The sequence below is a fragment of the Procambarus clarkii genome, chromosome 18 (genome assembly GCF_040958095.1).
Source record: "Procambarus clarkii isolate CNS0578487 chromosome 18, FALCON_Pclarkii_2.0, whole genome shotgun sequence".
Taxonomy (NCBI): Eukaryota; Metazoa; Arthropoda; class Malacostraca; order Decapoda; family Cambaridae; genus Procambarus; species Procambarus clarkii.
In genome coordinates, this window is record NC_091167.1 from 50,148,416 (window position 1) to 50,164,574 (window position 16,159).

The 16,159-nt window shown below is 44.6% G+C and overlaps 1 protein-coding gene across 1 annotated transcript in view; it reads left to right on the top strand.

The window, feature by feature from the left end:
• Window positions 1-16,159, top strand: part of LOC123750965 (Y+L amino acid transporter 2-like) — a 125,258-nt gene that overhangs the window by 24,512 nt on the left and 84,587 nt on the right. The gene's annotated exons all lie outside the window — the stretch shown is intronic.

The following is a 16,159-nucleotide window of genomic DNA, read 5'->3' on the forward strand; positions in this document are numbered from 1 at the left end:
TAGTTGTGGTGGTGGTGGCTATGTTGGTAGTTGTGGTGGTGGTGGCTGTGGTGGTGGTTGTGTTGGTAGTTGTGGTGGTGGTTGCGTTCGTAGTTGTGGTGGTGGCTGTGTTGGTAGTTGTGGTGGTGGTGGCTGTGGTGGTGGCTGTGTTGGTAGTTGTGGTGGTGGTTGCGTTCGTAGTTGTGGTGGTGGCTGTGTTGGTAGTTGGGGTGGTGGTGGCTGTGGTGGTGGCTGTGTTGGTAGTTGTGGTGGTAGTGTGGTGGTGGCTGTGTTGGTAGTTGTAGTGTTGGTGTGGTGGTGGCTGTGTTGGTAGTTGTAGTGGTGGTGTGGTGGTGGCTGTGTTGGTAGTTGTGGTGGTGGCTGTGTTGGTAGTTGTGGTGGTGGTTGCGTTCGTAGTTGTGGTGGTGGCTGTGTTGGTAGTTGTGGTGGTGGTGGCTGTGGTGGTGGCTGTGGTGGTGGTCTGATGGTTGCTGTGGTGGTGGTGTGGTGGTGGCTGTGTTGGTAGTTGTGGTGGTGGTGGCTGTGGTGGTGGTTGTGCTGGTAGTTGTCGTGGTGTTGTGGTGATGATTATGTTGGTAGTTGAGGAGGCTATGTTGGTAGTTGCAGTGGTAGTTTGAAGGTGGCGGTGTTGGGAGTTGTGGTGGTGGTGTGGTGGCTGTGTTGGTAGTTGTGGTGGTGGTAGCTGTGTTCGTAGTTGTGGTGGCTGTATTGGTAGTTGTGGTGGTGGTGGCTGTGTGATAGTGTTGTAGTGGTAGTGTGGGGTGGCTGTGTTGGTAGTTGTAGTTGTAGTGTGGGGGGGGGGGGGGTGGCTCTGTTCGTAGTTGTGGTGGTAGTGTGGTGGTGGCTGTATTGGTAGTTATAGTGGTGGTAGCAGCTGTGTTGGTAATTGTGGTGGTGATGTGGTGGTGGCTGTGTTGGTAGTTCTGGTGGTGTAGTAGTGGTGGTGGCTGTGTTCGTAGTTGTGGTGGTGTGGTGGTGGCTGTGTTGGTAGTTGTGGTGGTGGCTGTGTTGGTAGTTGTGGTGGTGGTGGCTGTGTTGGTAGTTGCGGTGGTGGTGTGGTGGTGGCTGTTTTGGTAGTTGTGGTGGTAGTGTGGTGGTGGTGTTGTGGTGGCTGTGTTGGTAGTTGTGGTGGTAGTGTGGTGGTGGCTTTGTTGGTAGTTGTGGTGGTAGTGTGGTGGTGGCTGTGTTGGTAGTTGTGGTGGTAGTGTGGTGGTGGCTTTGTTGGTAGTTGTGGTGGTAGTGTGGTTGTGGCTGTGTTGGTAGTTGTGGTGGTAGTGTGGTTGTGGCTGTGTTGGTAGTTGTGGTGGTAGTGTGGTTGTGGCTGTGTTGGTAGTTGTGGTGGTAGTGTGGTGGTGGCTGTGTTGGTAGTTGTGGTGGTGGTGTGGTTGTGGCTGTGTTGGTAGTTGTGGTGGTAGTGTGGTGGTGGCTGTGTTGGTAGTTGTGGTAGTGGTGTGGTTGTGGCTGTGTTGGTAGTTGTGGTGGTAGTGTGGTGGTGGCTGTGTTGGTAGTTGTGGTGGTAGTGTGGTGGTGGCTTTGTTGGTAGTTGTGGTGGTGATGATATTAGTAGAGATGGGGTGGTGGTAGAGCTTACCTATCCGTGACTACCGGGGAGTGAGGTCTAGCTCTTGATGCCCCTCCCACTGTTCATGTGTCTCTTGCGTTACACTGGGTCTTGGTAGTGCAGTTGGCTTCGCTCTTTACCATTCATTAACTTTGCGTCGCTTATAAACTTTAACATATATTAGCTCACTATCTCGACAGGTCATTCACATCAATGAGGAACCCTACGGGTCACATCTATCCAACTTGAGACCTCTCGTGTGTGTGTACTCACCTATTTGTGCTTTCAGGATCGAGCACTGACTCTTCAACCCGTTCTCGAATTTTCGTATAGTCAATATTGACTTATTAAATACGTGCATATGTGACATACTAATTTATTGTGAATATTTTAGTTTACCTTGAAAAGCTTCATAGAAAACACCGACCTTACCTAACCTTCTTTGTATGTTAAGATAAGCATCTTATTGCTTCGTAATTACAATTATTACTTAACCTATTACAGGTATAGGTTAAGTAATAATTGTAATTACGAAGCAATAAGATGCTTATCTTAACATACTAAGAAGGTTAGGTAAGGTCGGTGTTTTCCATGAAGCTTTTCAAAGTAAACTAAAATATTCACAATAAATTAGTATTTCACATATGCACTTATTTAATAAGTCAATATTGACTGTAAGAAAGTGCGAGAACGGGTTGGACTCTTGGATCCCGCCTTTCGAGCATTCGGTTGTTTACAGCAATGACTCCGGTTCTATTTCCCTATCATATCTAGTTTTATAATCTATATAAATGAAAATGGAAATGTTCGTTTGTTCAAAACCGCTAATCTCCGAAAGTTCTTCACCGATTGCCTTGAAATTTTCACACAACGTTGCATTCGCATCCGAGCGGGTTATTATATACATACTATATAGATGTTACGTCTGTTACGGGGAAAAAAAACATGTTTTTTTTAAAGCTGTGTTTTTCGTGTATTTTTCGAGTGAGAGAAATCTTTGAAACCTCTTTACCGATTGCTTTGAAATCTTGACACAACATTGCATTCGAAGATGCGAGTATTTTCATATACCTACTATATACATGCATCATCTGTGGCAAGAAAAAACATGTTTTTTTTTTAAACAACGCCATCTGTAGGACGTATGAGCAACACATGCTGTAATCTCCGAAAGTTCTTCACCGATTGCTTTGAAATCTTGGCACGACAGCCCCTTCGAATACGTGCGTGTTTTGAAATACCTATTATTTAGCTGCCACACCTGTAACAGGTAAAAGCATGCATTTTTTGAAAAACATTGCCATCTGTTGCACATAAGAGCAACATACGATATACAATATATGTTACGACTCAATTTCAATTGCATTGCAATTGAAATATTGAAGATTGCATTGATATATTGAATTTTCATAGATTTTGATTTATTTTCATTTTGATTTAATTATTTTGTGTGACATTGCGTTGGAATTGAGCTGTGTTGTTTACCATACCGTTCATTTCGTGGGTATTGCTGATTTGTTTCTTTTTCATTTTTTCATTCCGTGTTTTAACTGTTCTTCTTATTTTTCAGTGCAATTGGTGGTGAAATTGAGCTATGTTGATTGATCGGCATTTGAATTTAAATATTTCGTATTTTTTGTTTTTGTTCCAAAAACAAGAAAATGGACAACACGTTTATTTCACATCTTCAAATGTGCAACAAACAGCTATGAATCCACCGGCTACAGCGTTAACTGCTTTCTTCACGTTATGTTAAAATGATGCGTTTGCAAAAATATTGCTGTATTCGGAAGTGCCTACGTATTACACATGGAATGCCAGTAGAAAAATCACTTGAACGACGTAAACAAGGAGAGCGAGTCGACGAACAACCTGGCATACTCGAACTACGATAGGCAGACTGTTCACCGTGCATTCCAATCAAGATGAATGCTTCTTTCTTCACAAGCTGTTGGTAAATGTGCCCGGTCCAAAGATTTTCCAGCAATTGAGATTTGTTAGCGGCATAACGCATGCCACTTTCCGTAGTGCATGTCAAGCTCTGAATTTATTGGAGAACGACCAACATTGGCAAGTATGCATTAATGACACGTCCATCACGTCACATCCAAATCAAATTCGTGCATTGTTTGCAATCATATTGACCACCGGCTCTCCGTCATCTCCAACAGAGTATGGGAGAAACACAAATCGCACATTACTGAAGATATTATCCGTCGAGTACGCAAGGAAAATTCAAATATGAACATGAATTTCACAGCAGAAATCTACAACGAAGTCTTGATAATGATTGAAGATTTGTGCTTAGAAATCGCGAACAAAGTTCTCAATCAATTGGGAATGCCATCACCGAATCGATCTGCTGCTGCTTCGTTCAATGTAGAATTGCGTCGTGAACAAAATTACAACACGGATGATCTGTTATTGTATGTGCATTCAAATATTCTTAAGCTAACGCTTGAGCGAAAAGTCATTTACGATCAAATAATTCAAACTGTCAATATCGGGTTTAGAGAAATCTTCTAAGATGCATCAGGAGGAACTGTAAAACCTTTCTAATTAGATTGATTTTGGCAGCATTTCGATCCCAAAATGATATAACCTTAGCTCTTGCATCGTCGGGAATAGCTGCGACATTGCTACCAGGTGGAAGAACTGCTACTTCGGCTTTGAAATTGCCATTGAACATGCAATTCATTGAAACTCCCACGTGCAACATTTCCAAAGCATCCGGCATAAGAAAAGTATTGCAGAAATGTAAAAGTATTGTTTGGGATGAATGCACAATGGCCCACAAAAAATCGCCCGAGGCTCTTCATCGATCATTGCAAGATTTGTGTGTAAACATCAGACCATTTGGAAATGCATTAATATTGCTTGCAGGAGATTTCAGGTAAACATTACCTGCAATTCGTCAATTGCAATCGTTCTCAGTCTCCGTGGTGTAGTGGTAAGACACTCGCCTGGCGTTCCGCGAGCGCTATGTCATGGGTTCGTATCCTGGCCGGGGAGGATTTACTGGGCGCAATTCCTTAACTGTAGCCTCTGTTTAACGCAACAGTAAAATGTGTACTTGGATGAAAAAACGATTCTTCGCGGCAGGGGATCGTATTCCAGGGACCTGCCCGAAACGCTACGCGTACTAGTGGCTGTACAGGAATGTAACAACTTTTGTATATATCTCAAAAAAAAAAAAAAAAAAAAAAATTGACACCAACGGACGAAATAAATGCTTGCCTGAAATACTCTACTTTGTGGCGCCACGTAAAGATGTTAAAATTAACTACAAATATGTGTGTCCAACTGCATAACGACTCCTCAGCTGAGATATTCTCACATCAATTGCTGGAAATTGGGAACGGAAACGTGCCGGTTGATCTGACTTCAGGACGAATTTCATTGCCTCATAACTTCTAGAATTTAGTGTCGACAAAAGTAGAATTGGTTGAAAAAGTATTTCCCAATATTCAAACCAGTTATAAGAATCACGAATGGCTGAGTGAACGAGCTGTTCTTACGGCCAAGAACAAAGACATCTAAGAACTTAACAATATTATTTAGTCTAACATACAAGCAAGGCAGTCACATACAAGTTCGTCGATACTGTGGTGGAAGCAGATGAAGCGGTTAATTATCCAACAGAATTTTTTAATTCACTCGATCTGCCAGGGATACCACCACCGCACGAACTGCAGTTAAAAATCGGTGTGCCAATTATCATGTTACGAAATATCAACCAGCCAAAGCTTAGCAACGGCACGTGGCTTGCAGTAAAAACTTATTCAGCAACGTCGTAGAAGCAACAATCTTAACAGGACCTTTCAAAGGTGAAGATGTCCACATTCCTATGATTCCAACGGATTTGCCATTTCAGTTTGCCATTTCAAGAGACTGTAATTCCCAATTCGATTGGCGTTTGCAATCACCATCAATTCAGGGCCATCTTTAGAATTGTGCAGTTTAGATCTAGACACAGATTTCTTCTCACATGGACAATTATATGTTGCGTGTTCTAGAGTCGGCAATCAGACAATCTCTATATCTTCAAAGACAGTGGAACAAGAAAAAAATTTGTATACCCACAAGGATTGTGAAATTAAACAAGTTAGAAACATGCATTTTCTCTTTTCCTTCTTTTCCATTTAACCAGACTGAGCCACAGCAACGCATGGCGGGTACAGCTAGTTATAAATAAAATTTGCTTCCATAACCTGCTCCTTAAGTGCATTCCATTTTTCCACTACTCTCAGGCTAAAAGAAAATGTCCTAACATCTCTGTGACTCTTCTGAATTTCAGCTTCACCCATGCCCCGTCATTCTGTCACTATTCCGTAAGAGCATTTCGTTTATTTCCACTCTGTCAATCCCACTGAGTATTTAATACGTTCCTGTCATATCCCCCCTCTCCCTCTTTTTTCTAGTGCCGTAAGGCTCAGTTCAGGCGTTCTTCATACTCCATCCGTAACACTGGGACGAGTCTCATTGCAAACTTTTGAATCTTTTCAGTTTCCTTATCTGTTTCTTCGGGTGGAGAATCGATGATGGGGCGGCGAGATGGGGCACTCACACACACTCATATGTGTGTACTTACCTAGTTGTACTTGCCCAGTTGTGCTTGCGGAATGAGCTCTGGGTCTTTGGTCCCGCTTCTCAATTGTCAGTCAACTGGTGTACAGGTTCCTGAGCCTTCTGGGCTCTATCATATCTACACTTTAAACTGTGTATGGAGTCAGCCTCCACCACATCACTCCCTAATGCATTCCATTTGTCTACTACTCTGACACAGAAAATTCTTTCTAGTGTCTCTATAGCTCATTTGGACACTCAATTTCCGCCTGTGTCCTCTAGTGCGTGTGCCCCTGGTGTTAAAAAGTCTGTGTTTATCTACCCTATCAATTCCTTTGAGAATCTTGTACGTGGTGATCATGTTCCCCCTCTAACTCTTCTGTCTTCGTGCCACGTGAGGTTTAATTCCCGTAGTCTCACGTCGTAACTCATACCTCTCAGCTCGGGTACTAGTCTGGTGGCAAACCTGTGAACCTTTTCCAGTTTAGTCTTATGCTTGATTAGATATGGACTACATGCTGGGGCTGCATACTCCAGGATTGGTCTGACATAGGTGGTATACAAAGTTCAGAATGATTCGTTATACAAGTTTCTGTTAGAAACTTGTTTAAGAAACCCACATGTGTGTGTGTTTTTTACCTAAGTGTTTTTTACCTAAGTGTAGTTACAGGATGAGAGCTACGCTCGTGGTGTCCCGTCTGCCCAGCACTCTTTGTCATATAACGCTTTGAAACTACTGACGGTCTTGGCCTCCACCACCTTCTCACCTAACTTGTTCCAACCGTCTACCACTCTGTTTGCGAAAGTGAATTTTCTTATATTTCTTCGGCATCTGTGTTTAGCTAGTTTAAATCTATGACCTCTTCTTCTTAAAGTTCCAGGTCTCAGGAAATCTTCCCTATCGATTTTATCAATTCCTGTTACTATTTTGTATGTAGTGATCATATCACCTCTTTAGTTAGAAAGCGTGGCATAGGCTCCTCGCACAATATTCTTTATGTGGTCCTCAGGTGATAGTTTTCTATCTAGAACCACCCCTAGATCTCTTTCTTTATCAGAATTCTTTAAAGATTTCTCACATAATATATAGGTTGTGTGGGGTCTTTGTTCTCCTATTCCACATTCCATAACATGGCATTTATTAACATTAAATTCCATTTGCCAAGTGGTGCTCCGTATACTTATTTTGTCCAGGGCATCATGAAGGGCATGACAATCATCTAAGTTTCTTATCCTTACTATTATCTTAGCATCATCAGCAAACATGTTCATATAATTCTGTATACCAACTGGTAGATCATTTATGTAGACAATAAACATCACTGGTGCAAGAACTGAACCCTGTGGTACTCCACTTGTGACATTTCTCCAGTCCGATACATTGCCTCTGATCACTGCCCTCATTTTTCTATCAGTCAGAAAATTTTTCATCCATGTTAGAAGCTTACCTGTCACTCCTCCAATATTTTCCAGTTTCCAGAACAACCTCTTATGTGGAACTCTGTCGAAAGTCTTTTTTAGGTCCAGATATATGCAGTCAACCCAACCATCTCTTTCCTGTAATATCTCTGTTGCTCGATCATAGAAACTGAGTAAATTCGATACACAGGTTCTTCCAGATTGAAAACCATATTGTCTGTCTGATATTATATCATTTCTCTCCAGGTGTTCTACCCATTTAGTTTTAATGATTTTTCCAATATTTTGACTATTACACTTGTCTATTATACAGGTTTGTAATTAAGGGGGTCTTCCCTGCTTCCACTTTTGTAGATTGGAACTATGTTAGCCTTTTTCCACACATCAGCTGCAACTCCTGTAAACAGGGATGCCTGAAAAATCAGTTGAAGTATAATGCTGAGCTCAGGTGCACATTCTCTCAGAACCCATGGTGAAATTCCATATGGACCAAGAGCTTTGTTCTTATTTAGCTCCTTGAGCATTTTTTCTACTTCGTCTCTAGGCACCTCTATGTGCTCTATGTTGTTCTCTAGAATTCTTATTGTGTCTGGTTCCCTGTGTGTGTGTGTACTCACCTAGTTGTACTCACCTAGTTGTGTTTGCGGGGGTTGAGCTCTGGCTCTTTGGTCCCGCCTCTCAACCGTCAATCAACAGGTGTACAGATTCCTGAGCCTATCGGGCTCTGTCATATCTACACTTGAAACTGTGTATGGAGTGAGCCTCCACCACATCACCCCCTAATGCATTCCATTTGTCAACCACTCTGACACTAAAAAAGTTCTTTCTAATATCTCTGTGGCTCATTTGGGCACTCAGTTTCCACCTGTGTCCCCTTGTGCGTGTTCCCCTTGTGTTAAATAGACTGTCTTTATCTACCCTATCAATCCCCTTCAGAATCTTGAATGTGGTGATCATGTCCCCCCTAACTCTTCTGTCTTCCAGCGAAGTGAGGTTTAATTCCCGTAGTCTCTCCTCGTAGCTCATACCTCTCAGCTCGGGTACTAGTCTGGTGGCAAACCTTTGAACCTTTTCCAGTTTAGTCTTATCCTTGACTAGATATGGACTCCATGCTGGGGCTGCATACTCCAGGATTGGCCTGACATATGTGGTATACAAAGTTCTGGATAAGTTCTGTGTGTGTGTGTGTGTGTGTGTGTGTGTGTGTGTGTGTGTGTGTGTGTGTGTGTGTGTGTGTGTGTGTGTGTGTGTGTGTGTGTGTGTGTGTGTGTGTGTGTGTGTGTGTGTGTGTGTGTGTGTGTGTGTGTGTGTGTGTGTGTGTGTTTACTAGTTGTGTTTTTACGGGAGTTGAGCTTTTGCTCTTTCGGCCCGCCTCTCAACTGTCAATCAACTGTTTACTAACTACTTTTTTTTTTTTTCCCACACCACACACACACACACACACACCCCAGGAAGCAGCCCGTGACAGCTGACTAACTCCCAGGTACCTATTTACTGCTAGGTAACAGGGGCATTCAGGGTGAAAGAAACTTTGCCCATTTGTTTCTGCCTCGTGCGGGAATCGAACCCGCGCCACAGAATTACGAATCCTGCGCGCTATCCACCAGGCTACGAGGCCCCCCCCTGTGTGTGTGTGTGTGTGTGTGTGTGTGTGTGTGTGTGTGTGTGTGTGTATGTGTGTGTGTGTGTGTGTGTGTGTGTGTGTGTGTGTGTGTGTGTGTGTGTGTGTGTGTGTGTGTGTGTGTGTGTGTGTGTGTGTGTGTGTGTGTGTGTGTGTGTGTGTTTGTGTGTGTGTGTGTTTGTGTGTGTGTGTGTGTGTGTGTGTGTGTGTGTGTGTGTGTGTGTGTGTGTGTGTGTGTGTGTGTGTGTGTGTGTGTGTGTGTACTCACCTAGTTGTACTCACCTAGTTGTGCTTGCCGGGGTTGAGCTCTGGCTCTTTGGTCCCGCCTCTCAACCGTCAATCAACAAGTGTATAGGTTCCTGAGCCTATTGGGCTCTATCATATCTACACTTGAAACTGTGTATGGAGTCAACCTCCACCACATCCCTTCCTAATGCATTCCATTTGCCAACCACTCTGACACTAAAAAAGTTCTTTCGAATATCTCTGTGGCTCATTTGGGCACTCAGTGTCCACCTGTGTCCCCTAGTGCGTGTGCCCCTTGTGTTAAATAGCCTGTCTACTAACCCTGTCGATTCCCTTGAGAATCTTGAATGTGGTGATCATGTCCCCCCTAACTCTTCTGTCTTCCAACGAAGTGAGGTTCAATTCCCGTAGTCTCTCCTCGTAGCTCATACCTCTCAGCTCGGGTACTAGTCTGGTGGGAAACCTTTGAACCTTTTCCAGTTTAGTCTTATGCTTGACTCTATATGGATTCCATGCTGGAGCCGCATATTCCAGGATTGGTCTGACATATGTGGTATATAATGTTCTGAAAGATTCCTTACACAAGTTTCTAAAGGCCGTTCTTATGTTAGCCAACCTGGCATATGCTGCTGATGTTATCCTCTTGATATGAGCTTCAGGGGACAGGTCGGGCGTGATATCAACCCCCAGGTCTTTCTCTCTCTCTGACTCTTGAAGTATTTCATCTCCCAAGTGATACCTTGTATCTGGTCTCCTGCTTCCTACCCCTATCTTCATTACATTACATTTGCTGGGGTTAAACTCTAACAGCCATTTGTTCGACCATTCCTGCAGCTTGTCCAGGTCTTCTTGAAGCCTTAAGCTGTCCTCCTCTGTCTTAATCCTTCTCATAATTTTGGCGTCGTCAGCAAACATTGAAAGGAATGAGTCTATACCCTCTGGGAGATCAATTACGTATATCAGAAACAGGATAGGTCCGAGTACAGAGCCCTGTGGGACTCCACTGGTGACTTCACGCCAATCTGAGGTTTCACCCCTCACTGTAACTCTCTGCTTCCTATTACTTAGGTACTCCCTTAACCACTGGAGCGCCCTACCAGTTACTCCTGCCTGTTTCTCCAGCTTATGCATCAGCCTTTTATGGGGTACTGTGTCAAAGGCTTTCCGACAGTTCAAAAAAATGCAGTCCGCCCACCCTTCTCTTTCTTGCTTAATCTTTGTCACCTGATCGTAGAATTCTATTAAGCCTACAAGGCAAGATTTACCCTCCCTGAACCCATGTTGATGGGTTGTCACGATGTCTCGTCTCTCCAGATGTGTTACTAGGTTTTTTCTCACAATCTTCTCCATCACCTTGCATGGTATACAAGCTAACACACACACACACACACACACACACACACACACACACACACACACACACACACACACACACACACACACACACACACACACACACACACACACACACACACACACACACACAGGTGGAAACTGAGTGCCCAAATGAGCCACAGAGATATTAGAAAGAACTTTTTTAGTGTCAGAGTGGTTGACAAATGGAATGCATTAGGGGGTGATGTGGTGGAGGCTGACTCCATACACAGTTTCAAGTGTAGATATGACAGAGCCCGATAGGCTCAGGAATCTGTACACCTGTTGATTGACGGTTGAGAGGCGGGACCAAAGAGCCAGAGCTCAACCCCCGCAAACACAACTAGGTGAGTACAACTAGGTGAGTACACACAAGTGTGTGTGTGGGCGTGTGTGTGTGTGTGTGTACTCACCTATTTGTACTCATCTATTTGTGCTTGCAGGGGTTGAGCTCTGGCTCTTTGGTCCCGCCTCTCAACTGTCAATCAACTGGTGTACATATTCCTGAGCCTACTGGGCTCTATCATACCTACATTTGAAACTGTGTATGGAGTCAGCCTCCACAACATAACTGCCTAATGCAATCCATTTACTAACTACTCTGACAATGAAAAAATTCTTTCTAACGTCTCTGTGGCTCATCTGGGTACTAAGTGTCCACCTGTGTCCCCTTGTTCGTGTTCCATCCGTGCTAAAGAGTTTATCTTTGTCCACCTTGTCAATTCCCCTAAGAATTTTGTAGGTGGTTAACATGTCTTCCCTTACTCTTCTGTCTTCAAGGGTCGTGAGTTTCAGCTCCTTTAGTCTTTCCTCGTAGCTCGTACCTCTCAGTTCTGGAACGAGTCTGGTGAAACGGAACGGTTCCGGAACAAGTCTGATGTGTGTGTGTGTGTGTGTGTGTGTGTGTGTGTGTGTGTGTGTGTGTGTGTGTGTGTGTGTGTGTACTCACCTATATGTACTCACCTATATGTGCTTGCAGGATCGAGCATTGACTCTTGGATCCCGCCTTTCTAGCTATCGGTTGTTTACAGCAATGACTCCTGTCCCATTTCCCTATCATACCTAGTTTTAAAAGTATGAATAGTATTTGCTTCCACAACCTGTTCCCCAAGTGCATTCCATTTTTCTACTACTCTCACGCTAAAAGAAAACTTCCTAACATCTCTGTGACTCATCTGAGTTTCCAGTTTCCACCCATGTCCCCTCGTTCTGTTATTATTACGTGTGAACATTTCATCTATTTCCACTTTGTCAATTCCCCTGAGTATTTTATATGTCCCTATCATATCTCCTCTCTCCCTTCTTTTCTCTAGTGTCGTAAGGTTCAGTTCCTCCAGCCGCTCTTCATATCCCATCCCTCGTAGCTCTGGGACAAGCCTCGTCGCAAACCTCTGAACCTTCTCCAGTTTCTTTATGTGTTTCTTCAGGTGGGGGCTCCATGATGGCGCGGCATACTCTAAGACGGGTCTCACGTAGGCAGTGTAAAGCGCCCTAAAAGCTTCCTCATTTAGGTTTCTGAATGAAGTTCTAATTTTCGCCAGTGTAGAGTACGCTGCTGTCGTTATCCTATTTATATGTGCCTCAGGAGTTAGATTAGGTGTCACATCCACTCCCAGGTCTCTTTCTCGAATCGTTACAGGTAGGCTGTTCCCCTTCATTGTGTACTGTCCCTTTGGTCTCCTGTCACCTGATCCCATTTCCATAACTTTACATTTACTGGTGTTAAACTCCAGTAGCCATTTCCCTGACCATCTCTGCAGCCTGTTTAAGTCCTCCTGGAGGATCCTACAATCCTCGTCTGTCACAACTCTTCTCATTAATTTTGCGTCATCTGCAAACATTGACATGTATGATTCCACTCCTGTAAACATATCATTTACGTAAATTAGAAAGAGGATTGGTCCCAGCACCGATCCTTGAGGTACTCCACTTGTTACTGTTCGCCAGTCCGACTTTTCGCCCCTTACCATTACCCTCTGGCTCCTTCCTGTTAGGTAGTTCTTCACCCATACTAGGGCCTTTCCGCTTACTCCTGCCTGCCTCTCAAGTTTGTATAGCAGTCTCATGTGCGGTACCGTATCAAAGGCCTTTTGGCAGTCAAGAAATATGCAGTCTGCCCAGCCTTCTCTGTCTTGCCTTATCCTTGTTACTTTATCATAGAATTCTAAAAGGTTTGTTAGGCATGATTTCCATGTCCAGAACCCATGTTGGTGCTTGTTTACAAACCCAATGCTCTCCAGGTGCTCAACAAGTCTTAACCTAATTATTCTTTCAAGTATTTTGCAGGGGATGCTTGTCAGTGATACGGGTCTGTAGTTAAGTGCCTCCTCCCTATCACCCTTTTTGAAAATCGGTACGACATTTGCCTCCTTCCAGCAACTGGGCAATTCTCCCGACATAAGTGACTCATTAAAGATCATTGCCAGAGGCACGCTGAGAGCCTGCGCTGCCTCTTTAAGTATCCACGGTGATACTTTGTCTGGTCCAACAGCTTTATTTGCATCCAGTGTTGTCAACTGTTTCATTACATCCTCTGCTGTCACCTCTATATCCGATAGTCTTTCATCTTGGGTAATCTCTTCTAACAATGGGAGCTGCTCAGGCTCGGTTGTGAACACTCCATGGAATTTTGCATTCAGTACCTCGCAGATTTCCTTGTCGCTTTCTGTATATGCCCCTTCTGTTTTCCTCAGTCTTGTCACTTGGTCATTTACCGACATCTTCCTTCTTATATGGCTATGTAGTAATTTTGGTTGCTTTTTCGCTTTGACTGCAATATCGTTCTCATAATTTCTTTCCGACACTCGTCTTATGTTAATGTAATCATTCCTAGCTCTGTTACATCTAATCCTGTTGTCCTCTGTCCTTTGTCTTCTGTACTTCCTCCACTCCCTCCTGCTTCTCACCTTTGCTTCCTGACACTGTCTATTAAACCATGGGTTATTATATTCCCTCCTGCTTTTTTCCTTTATTGTTGGAATAAATCTATCTTCAGCCTCCTTGCATTTCAATATGACTTGGTTCATCATACCTTGCACTGTTTTTCCTCTAAGTTCTTCCTCCCACTGCACTTCTCCCAGGTAGTCCCTTATCCTTCTGTAGTCCCCTTTTCTGTAATCAAGTCTCCTTTCCCGGACCTCTTGTCCTTTGGTCACAATTTTAAGCTCCATCATGTAGTCAAAGACTAGGACACAATGGTCACTAGCTCCTAGTGGTATTTCATGTTCCAACTGCTCGATGTCTTCTACATTCTGAGTGATAATGAGATCTAATAGGCTGGGCGTATCCCCTCCTCTTTCCCTAGTATCTTCTTTCACATGCTGTGTTAGGAAATTCCTGTCAATAACGTCTACCAGCTTCGCTCCCCAGGTCTCCTCCCCGCCATGGGGATTCCTCGTTTCCCAATCTATCTCTCCGTGATTTAGGTCCCCCATGACCAGCAGCTTCGCTCTCATTCTATGCGCTAAAGTTGCTGCCCTCTGCAGTTCATCCATACATGTCTTGTTGCTGTCCTCGTACTCCTGCCTGGGCCTTCTACTGTTTGGTGGGGGATTGTAGAGTATCAAGATTACAATCTTCTTCCCATCCACTGTCAGAGTTCCATGTATGAAGCTTGTGCTTTCATTGGTACCCGGATTTTCCAGCTCATCAAACTTCCATTTCCGTTTTATTAGTAGTGCCACTCCTCCTCCCTGTCTCTGTGTCCTTTCTTTTCTTATCACCTGGTACCCCTCTGGAAAGATTGCATCCGAGATCATGCCATTTATTTTAGTTTCCACTATTGCCACTATGTCTGGGTCTGCCTCACTAACTCTTTCTTTTATCTCTTCTGCTTTATTGGCTACCCCATCAGCATTGGTGTACCAAACCTTGAGACTCTTCTTGGAAACTCGGGTGTCAGAGTTCCCCCTTTCACCAGGGGTCTGGGGGGAACTGGGGGGTGTCTGGGGGGCAAGTGGGGGCTGTGGGGGTGAGTGGGGGGGTGCTAGGGGGGTGCCTGGGAGTGCCTGGTAGGCGAATGGGGTCTGGGCATCTAGGGGGGTAGGAAGGGCATAATGGGTCTGAAAGTTAGGGGTCTGAATAGCATAGGGGGGTTGAGAAATAGAGAGAGACTGAGAGTCAGATAGAGGTTGAGAGGTTGGGGGGAAGAGGGATACTGAGGGCGGAGAGCTGAGATGAGAATGGAGCATGGGTGCTGGGAGTGGAAGAGAGGGTATATTAGTTAGGGGGGAATCGGGGGTAGGTGGGGGTTTTGGGGTAGAAGAGGGGAAGAGGGAGATGGGGGAAGGTGTTAGGGGGTCACAAGGTGAGGGGGTTAAATGTGGGCTGGAGGTGCATAGGAGGGGTGAGGGTTGGGTGGGGTTTGGGGGTGAGTGGAAGAGGGGTGCAGTGGAAGCTGGGATGGAGTAGATGGAATTGAAGTCAATGGGGTAGAAGGGGCAGGGGAGTGGGAAGGGGTATTTGGGGAGGGGGGATGGGAAGGTGGGTTTGGGGAGGGCATGGCTTGACCCACTGGGGTCGCTGACAAGTGTGATGTAGCAGGGGCAGGGGAATCGTTGTGGAGGTGCAAATGTGGAAGGGACAGGGGGGTTGTGGGAGGCTGAGGCAGGGGGGATGTATAGGAGGGCTGAGTTGGGGAGGATGCGACCTGGGAGGTGACCTGGGAGGTGCCCTGGGAGGTGACCTGGGATGTGACCTGGGAGGTGAGACTACCTGAGAGACTATTTCGGTGTCGTTGTTGCCATCTATTTTTGTGGGCTGTTTGCTCATCTTTCGTCATAAACCTCTCTATAAACAGTGTGTGTGTGTGTGTGTGTTTGTGTGTGTGTGTGTGTGTGTGTGTGTGTGTGTGTGTGTGTGTGTGTGTGTGTGTGTGTGTGTGTGTGTGTGTGTGTGTGTGTGTGTGTGTGTGTGTGTGTGTGTGTGTGTGTGTGTGTGTGTGTGTGTGTGTGTGTGTGTGTGTGTTCAACTATTTGTGCCTGCAAGATTGAGCTGTTAGCCCTGTCTTTCTAACAGTCGGTTGCCTAATTTACTAATGCCCGACCTATATCTTTATCTTTCATATCTTATTCATATTTCTCTCTAAAAACACACACACAACCCATGGTGCAGCTAGTAGGAACTTTCTTACTCCTAGGTACCAATTTACTGCTAGGTGATGAGAAGCAATATGAGAAAAAATTCTACCCATTTGTTTCTGCCACACCAGGGAATCGAACCATGGCCTATAGGACTACTGCCACGTGAGTGTGGGTGTCTGTAATATAGTACATATGATGGAGAAAATTGGCCAAGAGTCGGTGCATTAAACAATTGACGGTCGAAAAGTCTAACACCTAGAGCTAATTACCTAGTATAATTAAGGATTTACT